The 16,251-nt window shown below is 41.6% G+C and overlaps 1 long non-coding RNA gene and 1 pseudogene across 2 annotated transcripts in view; one reads left to right on the forward strand and one right to left on the reverse strand.

The window, feature by feature from the left end:
- LOC147644324 (protein slit-like) overlaps positions 1-16,251 on the reverse strand; it is a 55,943-nt pseudogene that overhangs the window by 13,459 nt on the left and 26,233 nt on the right. The window contains exons 2-6 of the transcript XR_015270497.1: positions 6,226-7,206; positions 2,101-2,172; positions 1,959-2,030; positions 1,259-1,402; positions 74-309 (exon numbers count right to left, since the gene is read on the reverse strand). The product of XR_015270497.1 is annotated as a protein slit-like (transcript). The remainder of the gene's footprint in view (positions 1-73; positions 310-1,258; positions 1,403-1,958; positions 2,031-2,100; positions 2,173-6,225; positions 7,207-16,251) is intronic.
- LOC147644325 (uncharacterized) lies at positions 1,746-2,361 on the forward strand. Its single transcript, XR_015270498.1, has 3 exons — positions 1,746-1,895; positions 1,961-2,051; positions 2,103-2,361. It is a non-coding gene; the product is annotated as an uncharacterized LOC147644325 (long non-coding RNA).

Raw genomic sequence — 16,251 nt, forward strand, 5'->3', positions numbered from 1 at the left:
TCGGGGAGTGGAAGCTGCCACAACATGTTGCACAAGGCAGCTAGGCAGGCAATATCCCATTACCATTACATACCCGAGCATTTGAACTCCTGGTCGTGCAGGTCCGCCACGTTTTGGCCCTTCAGCTGCGATGGGGACTGGCAGCGGGTGTAGGGCGCCAGGCGGGTGGCGCTGCGCAGGAACCGCGACAACCAGGACAGATGGCAGTCGCAGGCGAAAGGATTGTCCGACAGCCTCAGAGCCCGCAATCGTCCCAGTCCACCGAAGATGTTGTGCGGCAGCGATGTCAGGTTGTTGTTGTTCAGCGTGCTGTGGAGGAGGAGGAGGAGGAGGAGGAGTCATATGGTCAGTAGATGATCCGGGCTTATCAGTTGGCTAGTATCTATAAGCTAGTTATGCCTCCGATGCCCGAGGCCTGGGCACGGCCAGAAAGGGAGCAGCTATCGATGGCGGAACGATCGAAATTTAATTAAAAATTTTGCTAGATTGGAAAACATTTCCTGGTCCATATTTGGAGGCTATGTATCTTTAACTATATTCATGGGTTTGTTAGTTAACTAATTTAGTAACAGGAATTTACCAGCAAAATGAGTGATTATTTAGGGAATATGAAGAATATACGATGTACTTTCTTCAAAAGGTATAGAAGTTTCTGTCTTTTTAAACTATAATCCTCAGTACTTGAGTAATTTTTATATAATAAACTTGATGCTATTTATAATAAGATATGGGTATTATCTATATATCATATCTGTTTGATAAAGAACTATAGTTTAACTTATATTAAATTGCAAGTAAACCGCTTTTACATAAGGTTTTCCTCTCATTAATATTTTAAGCCTTATATCAATACACCTTTCAATTTATCCCGCAAGACACTGTGTTAATTCAAGTTAAACTTTCATTTACGATTCGGTATTATGTCAATAACAAAACTGTTTAACTTTTGCACTGGCACTTGCCATATATCAAGCTGAAACATACACACACTCTCTGGTCTCTGGCCTGGTAATCAGTTGATATATGAGCTCCATTTCGTGGCTGGGATTGGCTTATCTCGCCACGAAGCTTAACCATTTATTATGTAATTTAGGCGGCGAGCATTAACTGATTGATTTTTAATTCATTGACTAATTCCCGTTTGATTGATTAACAAAAGGCTCTAAATCATTGATTAATTACTCGAGTGGATTGCTCCGCTAAATTTGGTTATTCTCCCTCCACTTTGTATACACTATATGTGATATTCTATACTCACAGTATCTCCAGCTCCACGAGACCCTTGAAGGCGTGCTCGTCCAGGCACGTGATCTGGTTGTTGTCCAGCTGGAGACTCCGCAGCGACTGGGCTCCCTTGAAGACGCGGCGACCCACCGTGACGATGACATTGTTGGATATATCCCTGGGGGATTTATGAATGATATTAATAAGGCATTTGGCAAAAAATTAAAGGCAAACTACAAGTGTCGACTACTAAATCGGACTACTTTGGAGTTGTTTCTTTACTTACAATCGCAAAAGATTCGCTGAGACTTGTCACTAAGTTTTCAGGAATTGCCTTTAGTCGATTGTTGTTAAGGCGTCTGATTAAAGTGTTGGTTTTTGATATGTTTGTTTTTTGGTGTTTCGTTTCGATTTTGGTTTTGGTTTTTTTGTTGGTGTAGAGACGAGCATATTAGGTACGCAAAACGAAACGTAACGAAAAGCAGAGAGAGATTCAAAAAACGGTAGAGATATATGCAATAAAATAAACAAGAACGAAAGAACGGGAATCAGATACAATAATGGTTAAAAATTCAAAACTAATTCTGGCATCAAGCTAGCTAAACTCTAAAAATCTAGGATCTAAGAAAAATACTTATTATAGAATTTGTCAAAAATTCGGTTAGTAAAAAGTGAGTTATAGTTAAATAGTCATGCAGCTAGCATTATTATAAAAGCTACAAACTAAAACTTACAGTCTTTCCAGAGAGACCAGGTCCTGGAAGGAGTTCCTCTCGATCGTGTGGATCTGATTGTCCGTCAGTTGGCTGGAGATGATATACAAAAAAGTTAATCCTGCTTTTTCTGTAAGAAAATTTAAACCCAAATTCCACTTACAGCATTCGCAGCTTGGTCAGTCGCTGGAAATCCGTCTCATATATCACGGTCAAGTTATTGCCTTGCAGTTCGCTGCGAATATATAGATTAAGAAATTACGATTACAGAAATTGCATTAATTATGTTGCAACTTGGAGTTGCAGGAAGGATGCAACCCGAGAGGGCAGGCACACACACTCACTCGCTGGGCGATAATTTTTTTTAATTGCTTGTAAGACAAGAAGACAACAGCAATCTGAGATATGAAATGCAGCTGCAAAAGGGGGGAAACCCCAAAGAGAAACGATCGAGTAAGAGTACGAGATTACTGATAACGAAAAATATGATATTTAATCATTGAACACGACGGCGGCCCAAGAACTCGTTTCTTGAATCGGAGAATTTGTTACCTGTAGATGTCATAACAATGAAATGCAACCGAAGGAGATACAAAAGACCCAACCTCAGGCCCCGTGTGCGCATGCGCAACCATCTACATCTGTGTACACAGATACTGATATATATACATATGGCCAGATATATATCTACATACAGCCAGCCAGCAGAAGTGGCAGCAACAACAAGTTGCTGGGTCTCAGCTGCTCACTTTACTTTTTGTGAGTAAGGTTTGAGAGTTCGGTTCGAGCCTGAACAACAGGTAGGAAGACCTTCGGCGACCCAAACGTAAAAATATTTTCTGTGCGGCTTAAGCCTTAATGAATCTCGCATCAAGTTGCCGATGGAGCAGCCAGAAGATGAAAATATATACAAGCTGGATGGTGTGTGTATGGTGTGCGGTTGGTGTGTGTATGGTATGCTCCTCCTCAGCTCACCGAGACTCACACACAGACATATCTTTTTAATGAGCTTAATATCTCTCAGAGATGTGGGCATCTCGCGCTCAGATCCAACTGATTACACCGGACCAGCTTTAGTAACCATACACATGGGGAAAAATATTAGCTATTAACATAGGGAAATATACTTTTAAATTATATGAATACCAGCCTAATATAACTATATATCTTGAAGATATAAAATTTGATTAAATTTGCACAAATTTTCCCACTTGTTTGCCTTTTTTTTCATATCACATTAAAATACCTTTAATTATATATATTTCCCTCTCTGTATCATAACCATCTCATAGATGAAACAAGATTTTCAATACGTTTTGTTTGTTGCCTTTTGTTTTTGTGTACAAAAAACAATAATAAAAACAAAAGTCGTTCCTGTCTAATTGCCAAACATTTTTCAAACGCTTCTGGCGTTGGGTTTTTATGTAATTTGTTTAAATCACTTTTGGTTGGCTTTACGAATTGCCGTATGCATAATTTTTGCCGTTTTTCCTGGCTTATAATTAAGCATTTAACTTCATTAGATGCCTTTGCGTGTGGGGAGTAGAGAGAGAGCCTTTTGTTGTGGGCCTTTTTTCTTCACCCTCCGCCACTGCTGCCAATTAGATGGCATCTTGGGGTTTTTGGGTGCTTCCACTCTCTCACTCCTACCAAAAAGCAGGAGAAACCAAGGAACCACGGAACCGAGCAACCAAAGAACCCAAGAACAACATCAAAAGCAGCTGCTCAGCTATAAATTAAACGTTCTCAGGTGTGAAGGGCCACCTTTCCAATCCTTCACCTCCATCTACAGCTCCTCCTCCTACTCCTACTCCTACTGTTGCCCACAAATTAGATATGCAAAAATGCTGTCGTGTCAATTGAATCAACTGTGTGGGTGACTGACTGGCAGACCAGTACCCCGTCAGCTTAGAGCTCTCTTTTATGCCCTCGGCTCTTGATGTTAGAGGTGCCTAGGTTCCTAGGTTCCTAGGTTCTAGGTTCGTAGCTTCTGGAGTCCCCTTTCTCTGCCAAAAGGCTTTGTAATTAAATGGCAATGACATGAGCGGAGGTAGGGCGGGTGGGCCATGATGAACACAATTTGCCAAAGCACCCCAAGTTTGCATTTGCCATTGTTTTGTGTTTCCAACTCTGTATATATACATACAAATATATATATGTTGTATGCTCGCCAGTTCCAGCTCTTTTGGTGCACATTGACAGGGCCAATAGTTGTGGGCATGTTCAATATTTGATGTATGTTCGCTTATGTGCCGGTTTAGAAGGTTTTCCTCTATCCTCTGGCCGGCATTAGGGTAACTCAAGGTTTATGCTGGGAAAATGAGTATTTTATGGGAAATTAATTACAAAAAAAGTACTAAATCAAGAAAGACTATGATTATTTTGATTTTAAGTTACCTAAAGTGAGTTGTTTTTGAACCCTATTTATAGCTTGTTTTAATGTAAATGTAAATTCAATTTCCTTCTTATTATTTCCTCATTTCTACTACTCTTATAAATTGGATTCCCCCAAATCTCCTTGATTTGATGCGTGCTTTACACAAAAGACTCTTAGAGAAGTCCGTTCAGTATTCAATTTCAGTGAAACACAAGAATTTTCGACTCCTTCTTCGACAACATTTGGGCATTAATTCCCCAGCTTTAATATAATCTGTTGAAATCATAATTCCCCCAGCAGTCGCTCCGTCACATCCTCACCTGGAATCGCCTTTTATTTGGATTCTTTTCCCTAGCCTAAGCTCTACTTAAGTCTCCTGACACATTCTCCCCTGCACTTTGACACCCGGGAATCTCTTTTGCTCTTTCTCCCGGGTAATGTCACTCAAAATTTTGACATATTTTGTGAGCCTGAGGTACCCTGCGATTTAAATATATATATATTTATACTTTAACGTGCCCAGTTCGGTTCTCAACGAATAGTATTTTAAAATGCAAATATGTCGTGCATGTTGATATGTTTTCTGTTTCTGCTGCTGCTGGTCGTTTCTCTGTTTTATATTACTCTCTGTTTGAAGCATTAAAAAAGAATAAATAAAGTAAAATGAAAAATAAAATACAACAAGAACAAAAAAACAGAGAGGCAAACAGCAACACAAATGTGTCCCTGAGCAGTGTTTGCCACAGCGCTTCGAGCCCGATTCCGACTCCGGGCCAGTTGCCAGCAACTTGCTTATAACTGGGCTATAATGCTATAACGTTAATGCGGCCACTGCTGATATCTGTTATTAATTTATGTAGAAAAACTGCAGCCACGACAGTGGGGCTTTTGGGGCTTGCAAGAGAGGTTGGAGTTGAGAGGTGGGCCAGACCGGCAGGAGCTGGGCCTCGGGGGGAGGTTGGTATTTTGCATACACTTGCTAATTGCCGGAGCGTTAATTTATGTGGCGACTGCCAGCGATGGACAGAGATGGAGATGGAAATGTGGCTGTGACTGTGGCTGTGGCATGGCTGAATCGCAGCCACATTGGCTTAATGCATTCGACTTTGCCGCTGCGGCACATGCAACAATTATTGCCGCCCGGTCTCGTCGCAGCTCCTTCGGCGACAATTAATAAACTTAATGGCGATTTAATGTAAGCAGCTCGCTGCAGGAATAACTCTTTGCCACGGATGCCCCTGTGTGTGTACCCTCTGGAGAGCCTTTTTCCCTTATCGCCATCGACACGACGACATGGTCACGGCTTTATTTATTTCCTCCCTCTAGCAGGGTCCAGTCCTGGTCCCAGTCCTGCTGCTGCTGTTGTTTGTCTATGCTGATTTTTAAATAAATACAAATCGGAACCGGGTCCGGCTTTATTATTTTAATAGAGAGTGTGCCCGATGTGTTTGAACAATTGTGGAAGGAAAGGGCAATCTGTAATTGGAATTCGTCAGGCTAACGGCGAAGGATATCTGCTGGCAGATTCCTGACTAGGTATAGACATCGCCACATCCCCGGGTTTCCCCATCGCTGTCCCATGGGGGAAGTGTGTCGTTTCTCTGTTGATTCTTTGCCTCTCCTCAGATTGTTTGCATAATGGAATTTCTATATAATTGTAAATTTAATATTGATTTATGGCTGCATGCTGAAAATATCATTCACATTTCTTCTTATTTCGATTCCAATCATTGATGGAATATTTATGGATACAGTGGGAGAAACATATATTGATTGCATTGCGAATTAAATATAGACTTCCTTTAGAGAATTTTTAATGCAAAATGGAAGATAACCGAATATATAATCTCTTTCTCTTTTATAGTCAATCACTCATTCAATCGTACTTTATAGTTTAAGCCTAATACTCACAGTCTTTCCACATCTGCTGAGATTTTCCTGGGCACCGAGGTGAGTCCCCGATGCGAACAGTCCACATTTAAACCCGAACAGGAGCATACCCTGGGGCAGCGGGCCTCCGTGATGACCCCAACACCGCCGCCGGGTATGTGAATGCCCACGGATCCCAGGCCACCGCTGGACACGGCTGAGCTGCCAAAGCCACCGGAGTAGGGTTCCGCGTGGACCGCCGCATCATGGCTTAGGAGCGGCAGCAGCAGGAGCAGGAGCAGCGGTAACAGGAACTGGAGCCGGAAGGGTGGTGGCATCGACGTCGTCCTGGACGGCGCGGCCATTGTGGCACATTTAGCACAAGCAGGCGGCAACGTGCCTAATTGAAAGTGTCCCCCGAATGCCAATCCACTTTGTCAATAGCAATCACCGCTGTGCAAATATTTGGCAGGGGGAAAGGGAAAGGATTGATGATGATGATGGCTAGCTAACACTTTCACTTCACTGCTTCACTGTATATCACTGCGTGTATATCCTTGGGATATCCTTGTCAGAGTCGGGGGAGGCGCTCCCCGCGCTCGCTTCTCGATTTTCTCGGCGGCGGAACACACGCTCTTTTGACAGCCGTCGCGTACGCGCTTCTTGACCAAACTGAGGTCGCCGGCAGCTGTCCCTGCTCGTTGTCTCACAGTGCCGAGTAGCGAGTGAGTATCTCCAACGAGTTACTCTCTTTCCAAAAACTCCCTCCAAAAAATGTAGGTAGTAGGTAGTGCGCCCTCGCACGCACACACAGAAACACACACAGGTTAGGTAGCAGGAAATGCACTTTTCCTTTCCTTTGTCTTCGGGATAGTTGGTGTGGTGTATCTCTTCTGGTATCTCTCGGATACGGCCTGCACTTGGCTGTCAGCAGCTAGAGCGTACCGGCGGCAGCAACTTCATCATCATCAGCATCGGCACCGAAGGCAGCTCGAAGGCATCACAGCGACCCGCTGGGCGCATCTGCAATGATAGAAAGAAATTGAGAAAGAATTCTGTGTGAGGAAAATCATGAGAAAACATCTATAAAAGTTCAGCAAAAGGCAGAGTCAGAGGCAGTGCCAGGAAATCGTTTAAATATAAACGCAAGCGATGTATATTTATTTCACTTAAAACTCAAAAATTGAGTGGCAGAAGTGGCAGAGTTCGGAGGAAACGCAACTGTCGCCTGTAAATGCCATGATATATTGCCTGGCCACAAATTAGCTCCTCTTTTTTTTATTTTGGTGAGAAGAAACCGATGGAACTAACTACCAAAAAAAAAAAAAGCAACCCCCGAAACACCTGTCGGAATGAGCGGTAGCAAAGGCCACTAATCACCTTCAGAAGAACTACAATTATCAGTTGTTTGGATAGCATATGGTATTCTTCCTTCAGGGGGGAATTCCCTATCAACAAGTAAACAGGGAAGGAAAGAGTTTTTCTCAAGACATTTTGAATGATTATATTAGCTAAAGTTATGGGTATTTATCTTGTAAGAAGTGTTTGGTGGTTAGTAACCTTAAGAACTTGATTAAGTTCTACTATTAATATCATCCCAAAGAGTTCCCCAAAGGCAATATTTCTTCATAATTTCCTTAGAATCCCCCCCAAGTTCTAGACTTACTGACTGCACATTTGGTAATTATTTGTATGCGGAAACTAATCATAACAAATCATATTTAAGAGCTGACCCATTTTCCAGGCCATATGATATTTCTTTCCTCAGGGAAATTCCCTGCTATCAACCAAAAGTAAACAACAATGGTAGAGACAGACAGACATGTGGAGAGAAAATACATTTCTGCAGGCTAAAAACTACATTTTGGAATGATTAGAGGGAATCTGTGCCATCTAGGCATTTCAGGCAGACCCAGTAATTACTCCGATATGGAATCTCTGTTGGCTTCCGCTTTTCCATTCCTCGGGGGGAATGCTTTGCTCACCAGCACACAAATCATATTTAAGAGAGCACTCTGGCCCAATTAAATCCCTGGATTCTAATGACCCTCCTCTCTCTCCAGGTCTCCATCTCGGTCTTAGTTTTGCCCTCTCAAGTGCCAGTCTTCATTTACATGCCCCACAGGCTAACTGCCTCGATTCGATCTATATTTGGCCCAGCTGCTGGTCTGTCATGTTGTTTACTTAATTTGCAAATTGACATGTCTCTCTCTCTCAGATATTAATTGTTTAAATTAACATTTGGATAAATGACAGCCGCGATTGGTTCTGGCATTCGGAAATTTCGGTTATTGGATAACTGGTGTAATCAGTAATCAGTAATCAGCGCTGCCGGGCTGTCAAAAATCGCTTTTCCCCAGCTCTATGTGTCTCACTTAACTGGCAATCAACTTAAACTCAATTGAATGTCAAACGTAATTTGAGCAAGCTCCCAGAAGCGGAATGCATATATGCTTAAAGGAAGGAATGGAACCTATATCACAGGCAGGCATGGGCATGGGGGCCTTTAATCAAAAATTTATCACATAACCCCGCTCCGAGACGAAGCTCTTCCTCCGGTGGAGAATACTTTTTGAACGCCGGCAAAGGCATGCCTTTCACATCACGGAAATTGCGGGGGAGTACGCTGTGTGCGTATGCTACTCAAAAGATGTAATCACTGCATTGTCACCCAAGGATTGCTCCAACGTCCTGCAGGCATTGGCTGAGGCTCCAGCTCCAGCTCCGGCCGGAGCCTGTGCTCATCCTCCACGGTTTATGGGCACATGCCTTGAGGGAATCTCCGCCTTGGAGTCTTGTCGGCTCATATGAAACATAAATCAGTGAAATTCTATACATGCCACTGATTGTCTACTCTTTTGCTCGACTACGACTACTCCTCCTCATCTTGTGGCTCGCCTTTTATCCCCTCCTGGCAAATTCCAAAGCAAATTCAATGCATGCCAATAACTCGTTCTCGTTCTTGTGCCCAAGAAGCGGAAAAAGAATCCGGAGAGGGTTGAGGAGATGGTCTCAAACTGGAAATACACACTGGACGACGCTACATAGTTGGGAAATCAGAGTGGCAGGGAATTAAGCTAAGCTAAGGAGAGGAAAACAACTATAATTCCGATACCGAGAGATGCAACAATCCAAAGCCAAGCCTCAATATCAATTTGGCCAAGAGTTATAGCCGGAAAGTGATTTGTGTTTGCAAATTAAATGCAAAATTTCCAATTAGTATGCATGTTAAATAAACAAAAGCCAGTTACCGAGTGTAATAAGCCCTGTGTGCAAATATTTATTTGCTAATAAATTTCAGCAAGTTGAAAATCCAATTGGTTATAATTGACATTGTGCTGTTACCAAATTATATATTTCTATACAATTAATACACTGAAGCTTGATGTTTTAGCTAATAAATTAAATAAATATTGACCTTATTTCGGAGTTTACACGTTAACAAGTCCAGAAATTTCTATGTTAAAGTTAAAGCTTACTTATTCATAGCTTTTAAATATTTGTAATAAATATTTAAGGACAAATTATATTATTTATCTTTAATTTGAATATAGATCAATTTATATATTAATTGAAATGTTTTTAAAATATGTTCGCTTCCTGCTTCCATGACAATTGCATCTTATTATCATTATTTATTACTAATGATGATAATTTCCATGCATAAACAATGACCATTAAAGCGGTTTAAAACTAAACCGAAATATGGCAGGAAAACCCCCAACTCTTAACCCCCTGAAAACACCCATAAAAGAGATGTACACACAAATCGTTAACCCTAACGATTCTCCCTTCGAAGCTGCCTGGCATTACAACATTACTGACTGACATCGGGAGATAAGGCGCTAGACTGAAAGAACTATTCAAATAGAGCCGGGGCACAAATAAACCAAAGACACATGCTTAGATAGAATGTCAACTCGAATCTGTGGACTGGACTAAGAGAGTTGTCTTCAGATTAATGACGCGATGAGGTCGCCGCCAACTGAAACAATAGAAACCAAGTCAGGCCTTTCCTTTCCAAATCCCGCCCCCGGGAGGCGCTCTCTGGCTCTTGTGGATTTTCCAATAAATTACGCTTAAGTATGCACTTAATTCAAATAATGCCACTGGGGAGGGACCACCGCCAGATGGAGATGGAGCTGGAGATGGAGGGGCTTGCCCTCAAGTGATTTGTTTTTTTGTGGCTTACAGAGTGGATCCCTCTCTCTAGGGGGACGACAGACTGACTCCTCTCTGTGTTTGTCCACCATTGCCTATGACATGTGTCAAAATCGCACTCTCTCTCTCTCTCCCTTGTTCCTTGGGAGCTCCCTTCACCAGAGACACAAGATAAGCCATATCAAAAGCACTCCACCTCCACGACGTGGGATTAGCCTCAAGTTGTTGGCGTGGCCAAAGTCAAACATGTCGGTCTGCAGATGGACCAAATGTCGGGGGTCTTAATCAATGAGGAAAAAGAAGGAAAAAAATAAAATAAAATAAGGGAAATCACAATAACTACGGGAAAACTGTTGACAAAGCAGAAACGGAAAAACAAAGTGCAAACAATCAATATATATCAGATGGAGTTGGAGTTGGTAGATGAAACTTTTTCCCCAAACAAGCAGAAACATAGAAAACAGGTTCACCCCACAAGTATATATAGTATATAAAGCTGACCGACCACAGTCCATGATAATCTCAATTATGGATCTATAAAATGTGAAAATTCGAAATAAAACAGAAATGGAATGTCAAAAAATAAAGGGGGAGACCCATAATTATATTACCCAGGCAGGCCTTAAACGATAATTATCACTGAAAAGCAGAAACAAAAAACAGATATCAATTACGAACACACACAACAGGAAAGATCTGTCAAATGTAAATGATAATTTCAAGCGTAGATAATCGAGATCGTATCTGTTTTTGGATGGATGGAACCTGCAAAGATAATCGACAATTTACACCGCATCATAATATTTTCCCTAACAATTTCCTTCTCAGCGATTCTTCTTCTCCCCGATCATTATAATCTCTCCGTTGATATTCCCTTATTCGTGCTTTGGCATTTCCGCAGCTTCTTTCTTTCTCCCACGAAATGTCGTCAGAGTGAAGAGGAAGTCGCCGGGGAAAGAGTTCAAGTCCCAGGGAGCATGGTCAATGCTCAATGAATTGTATTACAATAAGCAGAAAATAAAAAACAAAACAGAAGTAGAGGGAAAAAAAACATAATAAAATCAGGGACAAAATCAGTACAAAGCCAAGTTCCAATAGGAGGCGGAGGAGCATGCTCCCGGCGACAGTTGTCCAAGCCGGAAGTGTCGCATACTTCTACGGATACACCGGCTTAATTATGCGCATAAAATGTTGGAACAACAAAAACAGCATCCACATCAAGGAAAACATGAAGGAAAGAAGCCAGCAGAGGCGAGCAATGTCGGGCTTGAAATGACAAAACACAAACATTAATTGCTCCACATTCACATTCACATTCACATTCTGATGCGGGGGCGGCGGAGGAAAAAGGAAAAAAGTGGGCGGGGCAGGGCGGGGACTTACATATGCTCAGGGGACTGACTGCCGCTTTTCCCGCAGGAGTTGAGTTGAGAAAAGAAAGCAGAAACAGGGTAGCAAAATGAGCACTGCAAGAAAGTTGGGTATATTATTTAAATTTATTTAAAATGTATTTATATATGTTTATATTTTATATATATATTTTATATATTTGTACCCTTTCTTACGTAGTGTACCAACACAGTAATAGGCTTAAAGCAACCTCTTTTCAAATATTGATTATGATATATTTAAAGCCATAAATAATTTTAAAATAATTTCAAATATATATTTAAACAAGAAAGGAAACTAACTTGGGAAGTCTGCAATTGAATTCAAGAATCGATTCAGAAATCGTTAATGGTTGAACATAAAATATTCGCATTCTTTGAATTATAAATTAATTATAAATAAATTAGTTATATTGTATATTTCTTTCGTAATTGGAATCTCCTTTTCAAATAGTTCAGATCTTCCTGTGGGTAAAAAATATATATACTTCAATTATAATTGAAACAACCATATTGATCCCCAATTGAACTCTTCAAATTAATATCGTTCAATTTTATTTTGTGATTTTGATTGATCAAAGCGGCGAAAAATAAAATTCGCCAAAATGCTCCTGATTCTTTTTATTTTCCCCAACTCTATTTGTGCCAATTAAGAGCCAACGTTGGCTTTATTTTTAGAACATTTGAAATTTAAATTCGCGTTCACCTTCACTGGCGTTTCATCCCTTTTTGCTATATTAATCTGATTAAGACAGAGCATAATTCCTGCATGAGCCCAGAGAGTTTTACATAATTTTCAACCCTTTTTCTGTGAGTGTAATCAGAGCGACTCCATTCAGAGAGAAGCGGCTTATAATTTATTAATCTATGCATGGAGAGCAACAAATACTCGCACTCGACTCGTAATGTCCCCCACCCGGTGGTAACTTTCCCCACTTTCGAGTGCCGCTCGGAAGGTGTCGGCAGTGAGACAGACAGTCCGTCGCTATCCAGAGCGGGATGCTGTATGTTGGATGCTGTATGTTGGTTGCTATATAGCCATATAGCCTGAATATGCGGACCACTACATGTCACTTTAATCTCTTAGAAGTGTCACTTTTGCAGCTCTCCAAGTGTTGCTGCCGTTGATGTTGCTGCTGCTGCTGCTGCTGCTCTTGGGTTCGGGTTTGGGTTTGGGTTTGAGTTCGGGTCTGGGTTTTGTTTGGTTTAGATGACACGGAGTATGGTGCGGGGGCGTTGCAAACAATGTGCTGTTATAGTTGAATTTGAATTTTCATTTTGATAAGCTACAAAAAGGCATAATCACACATCAAATTGCAGCAACACACAGAGAGAGGGGCGAACCTTATGGTAATGAAGTGTAGCAGCTGTTTGTGAGTCGAGTTGAGTTGAGTTGAGGATTTGAATAAAGCGAATGCTGAGGGATGCCCAATGCCCGATGCCCTTCTGATTTACATTTGATACACAGCCTCACAGAGGAGAGTCGCCTCGACTACTTGAACAATCAGATTCAATTTGTGCCACGCATTCGTTTCCATTTCATTTTCGTTGCCTCGATGACGATGACGATCAAGTGTACGCCCGAGCAAAGATTATGCTCTATTTGATTTAGGCTTGGATTTTATTATTGTTATTTCTGGTTTTTTTTTGTTTGGTGGCTTTATTATTACAATGGCGCCTCGAGTGCCGAACGCAATCTTCGTTTATCTTGTATTTATCTTTATCTTGAATGGGGTTGTGTGGGCTCAGCATCATCATCATCACCATCATCAACAACATCTTCGAAAAAAGTGGAAATGGACAAATACAAAGCTGGGCATTATTTAATTTGTCGCTCTGTCTCAGGTTTCAGCTTGTTTTCGAGGTTAAAATAATAAACAACATCACCTGAGTCGCACACAGATACAAACAGGCAGAGTCAGATACACAGATACACATGCCGCATAATTTCCATGTAAAGTTATAAAATGTTTCACAAAATCATAAAAACCCGAAAGGAGGAGAATCTAAGGCGTGTGCTAAGGTCCACCCCATGCCCAATCCCATCGGAATCCCAGGTGCAATGCGTGTTGCTGCTGCTGCAGTTCAACTCGAGCTCTCTTCTACGCCGTAGTTCTCTGTTTTGTTTCGGCTTTTGTTTTCCGCATTTTAGGGTCAGGTAAAACCATCGTCTTCTTCCCCCAGGTTGCCCTGAAAGCCTTGCATTGTTCCATGGGAGAGGTGAAATATGTTGCCGTTGCCGTTGCCGTGCTGCATGCTGCATGCTGCATGTTGCATGCTGCATCACCGGGATTAGGACAGGTAAGGTTGTAAATTTCACCAGCCACGAGAGTCGTCCCGGGAGTCAAAAGGTTGACGAGTAAATGGGCAAAGTAAATGCAACCAGGATCAGGAGCCGGGGATATACCACAAAAAGAAAAAGTAATAGTACTAAATTATAAGCAAGCTCCCTTCATATTCCCGCATTAAAATGATTACCCGAGAAACAACGTAATGAAAATTTCCATTACATCCAACATAATACCCCAAACCCTGTGCAAACACACAACCACATACTAAAATTATGGATAATTCTGTCGAGCTGGGGCAGACTGGGGGAACCCCGCAGTTTATCTGGTAATAACAATAAAACTCCATCAATGCTTCATATTTTGCCAGGCCCAATAAAAACTGGCAACAACAACATCGGCATAACCGCAAAGTACTGTCATTCCGTCATATGTCTGGCTAATAAAGCGGATATTTCTAACTCCCCAACCTAGGAAGGACCATAAATCACCTTACTCTTTATTAATTCTTAGACGAAACATAAAATAAATATCTTTAAGGACCGGCAGACGCAGCAATAGCAAATAAAAATATATATATTTTTGGAGCTCTATTAATCTAGCGGGTCATAACCCATCGATCCACCCTCCATTTTTCGGACTCCAATGGATCGATGGAACGTGGAGTGTGATTTATATTTCGGGGAGCATGCATAATGGACAATGTTTACAAGTTGGAAATTAGATTTTTTAAAAATACATGGCCACTACAAGAAGTGCACTTGAAGAAAGTGGAAGTGAATTAATTTGGTTGAGGGAAATATGGGTACTTTTTATCATGAGAAAAGATCTAGAGATTAAAGAGAATAAAAGACCAAAAACCTAAAGATAAATAAATATAATTTGTAAACAAACTTAGTACATTGATAAGAGTATACCAACAATGATTCTCTACTTCCTAAGTTAATCAATAGATCAAAAATTTCTGTCTTAATACAAACATCTTTTAAGGAAGTTTTATTATAGCCAAATAACCTACAATTTGTATTTACAAACTATATTTAACTTTCAAAGTTTGATGTATTTTTTGTTGAGTGTGCATAGGGAAAAACCCGGCAACTGGAAATATTAAATGGAAATTGCTTTGGTCTGTCCTGTGTCCTTATGCCGCCTCATGCCTTCGCTTTTCACTCCAACTGACGCACACGCATCGTATCAAATTTCATGGCTCTTCCACACACACACACACACACACAGAGCACACACCGAAGTGCCTCGGTGTGCGTGAGTATCTCTGTGAGTCCGTCGTATCCAGGTTTTCGCTTCGTATCTCTTGCTCTTCACTGGCGGCGTGTTGATGACAGATTTCGTCCCTCTGTCCCTCTGTCCGCCTGTCGTTTCATTTTCATTTCGTTGAAGTCATTTTTACTCATTTATTGTCACCGTTAGTACGTCAGAGTCAGCAGCGAGCGAATGAGTGTGTATCCTTACAAGTACTTTGGGCACCCTGCAGGCGGCCATCCATGGGTATTGATTCCACTTCCAAAAACCCACTTCCACCTCCACATCCACTTCCACTTCGACATCCCCTCCCACCCACATTCATTTCCATCGCCACAGCGGGGACACTCAGTCAGTCAGTCAATTGACATGACTCAACAGCAGGCGCATGTCCCTCTCAGTTCCCTCCGGCTTCCTCCATTTTTGTATACTTATTAAATATTTAAAAGCTTTGGCCTTTGTTCCTCCAACTGGCAGTCGAGGCAAATACTTAATAATTTCATTTCGTTTCTTTAGCCGCACCACAGGCTGCCTCCTCCTTCATCATCCTGCCCTTTTTGACAAACTGCACGCACAGCGGCGACTTTAAAATTATGGTTTGTTGCATTTTAAATACAAATTATACATCCAGGCACTCGCTCTGACTATGGACTCTGACTCAGAGTCACAGTTTCAACCATAAAAAAGTAACTCGGAAGGCGGTTGAGGAACAAGTGGGTCAGGTAAGACAATGAGTGGTCATTAGCCGCCCGGCGACGAAGGGAAAAACCCTCAGAGTTGTGTGATCCTAGTCCACACGAGGGTTGCTCAAGAACCCACCCGAGGGTGATTTCTTGAGAGAAATTTTTCGGCAGGGATTGGAATGTTCTTTTTTCGTTCTTTGAGTAGAGTAAGGCCATTCAAGGGAGTTGACACCTTGCAGATGGGCTCAAGTGTCTGACTGAGAGGTGACCTCCATTTATGTGATGACC

This window comes from Drosophila serrata, unplaced genomic scaffold, assembly GCF_035046125.1.
Source record: "Drosophila serrata isolate PLE 108 unplaced genomic scaffold, ASM3504612v1 contig_184, whole genome shotgun sequence".
Classification (NCBI taxonomy): Eukaryota; Metazoa; Arthropoda; class Insecta; order Diptera; family Drosophilidae; genus Drosophila; species Drosophila serrata.